The sequence below is a fragment of the Canis lupus genome, chromosome 21 (genome assembly GCF_011100685.1).
Source record: "Canis lupus familiaris isolate Mischka breed German Shepherd chromosome 21, alternate assembly UU_Cfam_GSD_1.0, whole genome shotgun sequence".
Lineage (NCBI taxonomy): Eukaryota > Metazoa > Chordata > Mammalia > Carnivora > Canidae > Canis > Canis lupus.
In genome coordinates this window covers 22580223-22587962 of record NC_049242.1, presented here as the reverse complement: position 1 = coordinate 22587962, position 7740 = coordinate 22580223, and the positions used below count along the sequence as shown (strand labels likewise).

At 58.1% G+C, this 7740-nt stretch overlaps 1 pseudogene; it reads left to right on the top strand.

The window, feature by feature from the left end:
- Positions 1-1013: 1013 nt before the first annotated feature.
- Positions 1014-1563, top strand: LOC100687757 (annotated as a pseudogene).
- Positions 1564-7740: the final 6177 nt, after the last annotated feature.

The following is a 7740-nucleotide window of genomic DNA, read 5'->3' as shown; positions in this document are numbered from 1 at the left end:
TGCCTGTGGACATGAGCTGTTGGCTCCAGCTTGAAGGTGGAGTCTCATCAGAAGAGCCAGGGTGGGGCACTTGGGTGGCTCAGTCGTTGAGTGTCTGCCTTCGACTCAGGGTGTGATCCAGGGGATCCAGGATCAAGTCCCACATCGGGCTCCCTGCATGGAGCCTGCTTCTCCCTCTACCTGTGTCTCTGCCTCTCTCTGTGTGTCTCTCATGAATAAATAATAAGATTTAAAAAAAGAAGAAGAAGTAGAAGAAGAGCTGAAGTGTTCAATCCCAGCAGCATGACCTCCACGGCAAATATCTACAAGGCCTGGACTCTGCCGCAGGCTGTCCCGAGCCCTTGATCCCACCTACGTCTCTCAAGATCCTGTAGAGGGGGGACCTATGATTGTCCTCATTTTACAGATGAAGAAACTGAGGCACACAAGATGCCACGGTCACCCAGGAATGAAATGGTGGGGCCGAGCCTTGGCCTGGCTCTGGAGTCCCCTCCGATGAGTTGTCTGTGTAGTAATAATGGTGTGACTGACTCCCAGGGCTGTGAGGAAGGTTAGGCTATCGGGACGTGTGAGTGCCGCAGTGCCAAGTGCGTGAGGAGCATCCAGCAGGTGTCTGCTCGTTGCTCATCACTGCAGGAGAGGCTCAGTCCAGGTGTCTACGTGCCAAGGCATGTGAGAGCCTGTGGATCTGATTCTAAAATGGCCTGCCTTCACGTGGTGCCCCCTTTGGAAGCTTCCTCCAGGGGAGAGTCATCCAGTCTCAAGCAGCCAGGCGCCCCCCTGAAGCCAGGTCCTGGGGCTGAGCTCTGATACTTGTGCCTCAAACTCCCCATGGGTCCAGGTCCCTTGCAAGCTCTGGGAGACACCCCCCATGCACACTCACCCCGGGGAGCAGCCCCAGCACACAGTAGGTGTTCAGGAAACATGAGCACGAACAGGTTGGCGGGGGCCAGGGGTGGGGATTACCATGGGGCCAGCTGCTGTCTGAGCCCCTGGGAGTCAGAGCGGAAGGAATGGCCTCTCACCTCAGGTGTAAATTGGCATTAACCTGGAGGCGGATGGGAATGCGGCTGCCCCTCTGGGTGCACCAGTCACCAGGAGGGCAGCATCCTCCAGAAAGCATAAATTTCTCTGTGTGCCAGATGGGTGATACCTGCCTAGAGCCTGGACCCGAACCCCAACCTCAGGCCTTGGGGGGGGGTGTACTACAGTACTAAACGCGCCTGGGGAACGACTTCCACACCAATAAGCCGTGTGCGAGGAGATTGCCATCATCCCCAGCAGGAAGCTCTGCAACAAGATCGCAGGCTACGTCACACATCGGATGAAGCGGATTCAGCGGGCCCAGTGAGAGGCATCTCCATCAAGTTGCAAGAGGAGGAGAGAGAAAGGAGGGATAATTACGTGCCCAAGGTTTCAGCCCTGGATCAGGAGATCATCGAGGTAGATCCTGACGCTAAGGAGATGTTGAAACTCTTGGACTTCTGAAGCCTGTCCAACCTGCAGGTCATCACTCAGCCTACAGTTGGGATGAATTTCAAAGCACCACGGGGAGCTGTTTGAATCTTTCTGCTGTGCTGTAATATCTTCAATAAACCTTGGAAAACAACAACAACAACAAAAGTGGACCTGGTGGGGGGTCCTCACCCCATCAGGCCTTGTACTTCTGCTCCATATTTGGGCCAGGCTTGTGTTGGGTTCTGAGGAGACAGTGGAGACAAGATGAGGTCTTCGGGAACCCCAGGACAGCCTGAGGTACCCATGGGGGCACTGTGCGGGGCCGGGGCTAGGGACTTGATGTGGGGAAGAGCCTTCCCAGAGGCCCACAGCCTGTTGGGAGAGAGTGAGAGGGTGCCCATGTGCTCCGGAGGCCATGGGGTTACAGGGCCTCATCAAGGAGCGGGGCAAACCTCTGTCTCTGACTCCCCCCAGCTGTCGAAGGAGCAGCGAGGGCAGAGCTGGGCTACCCTGCTGCTCAGCCCTGCTCGCGGCCTCCTGTGGGACACCCCCTCTCCAGCCCCCAGAGCTGGGCTTTTCCAACAACCCCAAAGCCCCGCGAGCACGTCTCCTGAAGGAAGAAACCTTGCTCTCCCAGTCTCTGAGCCTCTGCCAAACTGTCCCCTCTGCCCAGGGGTCCTCCAGTCCCCTGGGCACTGCTTCTCATTCCAGGTCCAGCTGTAGAGATGCCCCTGGTCCCAGGCTCCCAGCTCACTTTGCTCCCCCCACGTCTGGAGATGCTAAGGGCTGGAGCCCCACTGATCCCCCAGGGCCTGGCAGAGTGTGGCTCCATCCGTACGTGTGGCTCTGGGGAGGTTTGATGACTGACTGAATTCTGATTTAGCAACAATGGCTACCAATAAATAACTCCTGCCGTTGGGCACCTGGGTGGCTCAGCGGTTGAGCGTCTGCCTTTGGCTCGGGGCGTGATCCCAGGGATCCGGGATCGAGTCCCACGTCGGGCTCCCTGCATGGAGCCTGCTTCTCCCTCTGCCTGTGTCTCTGCCTCTCTCTCTCTCTGTGTCTCTCATGAATGAGTAAATAAAATCTTAAAACACAAAAACTCTTCCCATCTGATGTCCCAAGTGTTTGCTGTGCAACCTCACAATAATCCAGAGAGGTGGGTGTAGCTATTCATGACACTTTACAGATGCACAATCTGAAGCTCAAGGAGGAAGCAGCTTATGCCAGGTCCCCAGGCAGTGAGGGCGGAGCCAGGGATCAGTCCCCGGAGAGCCGAGCCGTGCTCCCAACCACAGCAGAGCTCCCAGCCCCTCGGGGCAGCGTCCTCCCTCTGCCCCCACCCCCGGCAGGTGTGGCTTCCAAGAACTGGGACTGGCCTGCCTGTGCCCCCAGCACGCAGCACAGAGAGAGGCAGGAGCCCGAGCCCAGGGCAGCTTTGGGGAAGGACAGCCTGTGTAACATGGCCCGGTAGGCAAGCTCTGGCTGGGGCTCCAGCCCCGTGAGCCACTCGATGCTCTCTCCTGAGGCCAGGAGCTTGTGCTCACCCCCATTTTACAGCTGAGCCAGCGGTGTCTCAGGAGCTGAGACTTGCCCGGGGTCACTGGGTTTGTAGGAGCAGTGGCTCAGATCAGACCCTGGCTGGGCGACCCTAGCAGGCCATGCCCCTACCTGGGCCCCTGAGGACTCCGCATAGCCTGTGCATTTCAGATGTGTTCTGGAGACAGATACGGAGAGGGCGGGTGGTGGGTGTCTCTGGGGCGTGGATGTGGACGCGTGTTGGGGTGGGGGCAGGCTGTGTGTGTGCGCTGGAGGTGGGGGGGTCTGTTTTTGCCTCAGATGTTAAACACAGCCTGGGCTTTGGCACAGACGGGGAATGTCAACAGCAGCCACCCCTGCCCCATCCCTGAGGATCCGAGACCCATCACTGGTGACTATGGGGTCTCTGTTTTGGGGGAGAGGAGCTCTCAGGGCCAGCAGGAAGGAAGGGCAGCAACTGTTAGCAGGAGAGTGGCTCCCCAAGCTAACACCCGAGGGGCAGGAATGCTGCTGGGGGGTGGCACTTGGAGCACCGCAGGTAAGCCCCACCACACACCTGCAGGGAAGGCATTGGACCAGCCGCCTGTCCCAGAAGCTGGCCTTGGGTCACCGGCTGATGGTAACCTATCCTTGTATCCGGGAGTGTCCAGAGAAATGTTAAACGGAACCAGGGTCTGCAGCAAGCAGGCTTCCTGCCTGCCAGCTCCACCTTCTCTTGGGTTAGATGTGACTGCGACGGAGACCAGCTCTTGGGGGAGAAGAAGGACGAAATAAACCCTAGAAAAATCACCATGACACTCCCAAGTCAGGTGGAGGAAACAAAGGCATAGTCTGAGATTCTTTAGATTCCAGACATGCTGCTAGACTGCCGGCGTCCTGGAGCCCTGGGCTCCCAGGACCGTGGCACGTTTTGGGTGGTGATCCAGAATCCGAGAAAGGCTGAATCGGAATCTCGAGTTAGGAGGTGCCTTCAAGGGCATGGCACCTAATGGGCAGCTGTGCCAGCACCTCCCAGGCGGCCTCCCGCTCCACAGCCCCTGCAAGCCCCGCACACTTTGATGGATGCAGAGATGATGGAGGCATAAACACTTGGGTTTTACCTACAGCTGTGCCGCCGTCCAGGAGCACTGGGGCCTGGGCCTCTCGACCCTCTGTCTTCACGGCCAGCCCCGGGGCCAGCCTGGATGGGGTGTCTGGGATGGTTGTGTGATCTGCGGTCTCCGCTCCGCCTCCACCCCAGGCCCAGCCCTCCGGCCCCCCGCTGGAGCCCGGCAGGTGAGGCAATGGGGACCAAGGGGCCGATAAGAAGAATGTCTTCAGCAGCCATAGGCCCGGGGAGCCGAGCGGATATTGATTTGGTCTATGGGAGCAGAGGGACCCATTAAACGGGCGGCTGTTAAATGGCTCTGCCTGAAGCCAGCCGTCTCTGCGGGTGGGCGGGGGACCTGGCGGGCAGGCGGTGGCCGGGCCAGCCTGGCTAGCACCCTGCCGGGGTGGGCTTAGACGCCCCGGCTCTAATGGACCAGCCCAGGGCCCGAGGCGGCCTGGTGCCCACAGGCCCCTGAGCTCCAGCCACACCCCGCTTCTAGGCCTCTTCCCAGCAAACCGGGCTGCCATGCCTTTGCTCATGCAGACCCCGCCCTTTGCCTCTTCCCCCATCTCTTGAAATCCTCAGCTTTCCAGACCCAGTGCAAATGGCTCTTCCTCCAGGAAGTCTTCAAGGCTTTCTACTCCCTAACCCCGACACTTTGAGAGAGGTGGATTTTCCCTCCCCAAATCCCCAAAGCCCGCAGACGAGCCCTGCTGTCTTCTGACTATAGTCCTCTCTGCCACGCTAACTAGGAATGCGGGCCGCCCACTCAAGGGGGACACGTGTGCTTCATCCCCTCTGCCACCCCTCTGTCCAGGTGCAGCTTGGGCATCCGGGCACCCAGGTGATGACAGTGAGATCCTCAGCTGGGGAGGACAGTGCAGGAAAGTGTTGGCTGAGCTCCGTTCTGATGGCCACTGATGCGGCCACACGACACCTGCACCTGGACTGCATTCCCGTCCCTGTGACAGATATCCAGAACTGCTCAGCCTCCCCTCCCTCCCGTGAGCCACCCTGTCCGGCCACTCTGGCTCACAGTCAATACCCATTCAGCCAGGGCACCTCTCTCCCTTGAGTGGCCATCGCAGACTTGTAGCCAGGGAGTCTGGGATTTGAATCCCTGCTCTGCCCCTTATGGCTCTACAAAACTGGGCCACTTGCTTCTCTCCCTGGGCCTCCGTTTCCTCATCAATAATGGAGATACTGGGCTCTACCTCTCAAAATTGTGAGAATTAAATGAGACTATTATTGTAAAGGCCCAGAGATGGGCAGTGGCTGGCGGGAGTCACACAGCACGAGAGTGGATAACATGCTGGGCCCCTGCCTCCAAGCCCCAACCACCCCCCACCACCCATCCTCCGTTGGTCTGAGGTCCCGGGCTGGGGCCTGCATCCTGCTGGAGGCCTGGTCTGTGTAACCTGGCAGCTGGCCATCGTGACCTGAGGAACAACAGACCATCAGCCTGCTCAGGGCTGGGCCCAGGCCCCCCTTGGTTGTTTCTCTGGTCTGACCTGGCCTCCCCAGGGGCCCTTATCTGTCCACTCTCTCCTTTCCCACCAACCTAATCTCTCCCTCTCTTCAGGAGTTCCTGTTTCCTCTCCACCGCCTTCTTGTCTCCCTCCTCATGTCTCCAGCCAGCCTCCCACACTTGGTTCAGAAGCCTCCTCGGAGCAGCTGGTCCTGTCATCCTTGGGGAGTGGCCCTCTCTCCAGGGCCTCCTGGGCCCCACAGAGCCCCACTGGGACTGTGCTCGTCTCAGGGAGGAGAGAGGTGGAGCATGGCTATCCTGCTGGTGGCAAACATTCTGACACCTACCTGCAGGTTGATACCTGGGCTTTCTCTATTGTCAGGGTTGGCTATTGGTTCTGGGGCCTCTATAATGCTTCCAAGGCAACGGTTTGAACATTTCTATTCCAAAAGTCCAAGGTACCAAGATTTTATGGCTCGAAATCTCTGCACACAATGAGATCCTAAGACACCAGAGCTCTGAGGTTCTGGGGTTTGTGCTGGAGGCCCCACCCCTGTCTCACCCTAGAGGAGGCTCAGCCTAGCTGCATGCTTTGAATGCAGACCTGGCCTAGGAGGAACAGCAGAGACACCAGTTCCCTACCCCTTCTTGATTGCCCAGCCCCTGACCAGCCAGAGAGGTGCAGGGCTTCATTGCTTGCCTGGGTGCTGGCCAGAGAGGTGCAGGTCTTCATTGCTGGCCTGGGTGCTGGCCAGTGGCAGGTGCATAAGGCCTACTGAGTCAGGGGCCCAGCTGGATCTTCTGTCCTGAGCTAGGAATAGTCTTTTGCCTTCTATACCACTCTCCCTGCACCTGGCTGGAGTGAGGACTCATGAGAAGGGGGCTGGGTCTGGTGGCAGACGTAGCGGGACCCCCACCCCGCACCACTGTGGACCTACCATGAGATCAGGGGCAAGCCACCCCTTTTGCAGAGCCCTGCTGTCCTCACCTGCCAGATGGACATAACTGTGCCCACCTGGGGCTTGTCGTGAACATGACTTGAGACGGTGTCTCTGGACGAGCACATAGTAAGAGCACAATAAAGGGTAGTATTCGTGTTATTATGATCACCCTTTCTGAGAATTATTCTGGGTCCTTGCTCTAATTTCTTCATTTGCTTGTCCTGGTTAAGGTCCAAAGAACACCCTCAAATGCAACATTTCTGAGGCATGAGCTCAGTCCCAGGTGTGCCACTCCCAGATCCCGGGGGCCCACAGGTGCGTTGGGCTCATCCCAGCTCCTGAGGAGGCCCCAGATGGGTGGGGGAGGGAGACACAGACACAACACAGACCTGTACAACAACCTGGCTCAATGCAATGTCGCAGAAGAGCACAATGGCTGTGGGAACCTAGAGGAGGCCCAGGCTGAGGGCGGTCAGGGAAGGCTTCCTGGGGGAGAGGACCAGATAGCTGGGCCTTGAGGGAAGATTGAGCAGTGGCTGAGTGTGATGGCTGCTTTAATGGTTCAGAGGGTTGCAGGGAGCCTGTGGAAGGAGAGATCTCTTCCACCCAGGGTGCTAAGGAAGGCTTGGTAGAGAGGGTCATGACAGCTGAACAGGACTCCAGCAGGAAGAGTTCCATTCCAGGCCTGTGAAGCACAGCAGATGGCCAGAGGCAGGCCTGGCAGTCAGGTTTCTGTACCCACGAGTGCATGAGTGGCCTGCTTGTGGCTGGAGCAGAGGAGATGTCTGGGCGATTGCAGAAAATGTGCTTGGAAGAGTGACCTATGACCTGGGTGGGAGTAGGGGGCAGTCTATGCCAGACCCGGGAACCAGGGATTGGTTTTGTAGGCCGAGAGGAGCCAATGAAGGCTGTGGAGCAGGGGTAGCACCGGGCTCAGGAGACAGCACACTCCCGAACAATCCAAGGGATTGTTCAATAAGTTTTCTGCAGAGATGCCAGCAAGAGCCTCTCCCTGGAATGTCCTGCAACCCCACCACCAGCCTTATCAGCTCTGTAACCACAGGAAAGGCCCTTCCCATCTCGGAATTTCCTCATCTGCAAAACAGATTGAGAGACCAGAAGACTTATCTTGAGGTTCCTTCCAGCCTGTGATTCTGTGATTCTGGCCACCCCGAGACAAGCTCCCAGGCAGGGACTTGAATTGGAGGGTGGCCACACAGCCCTCTCTCTTCCTCTTGGTGATC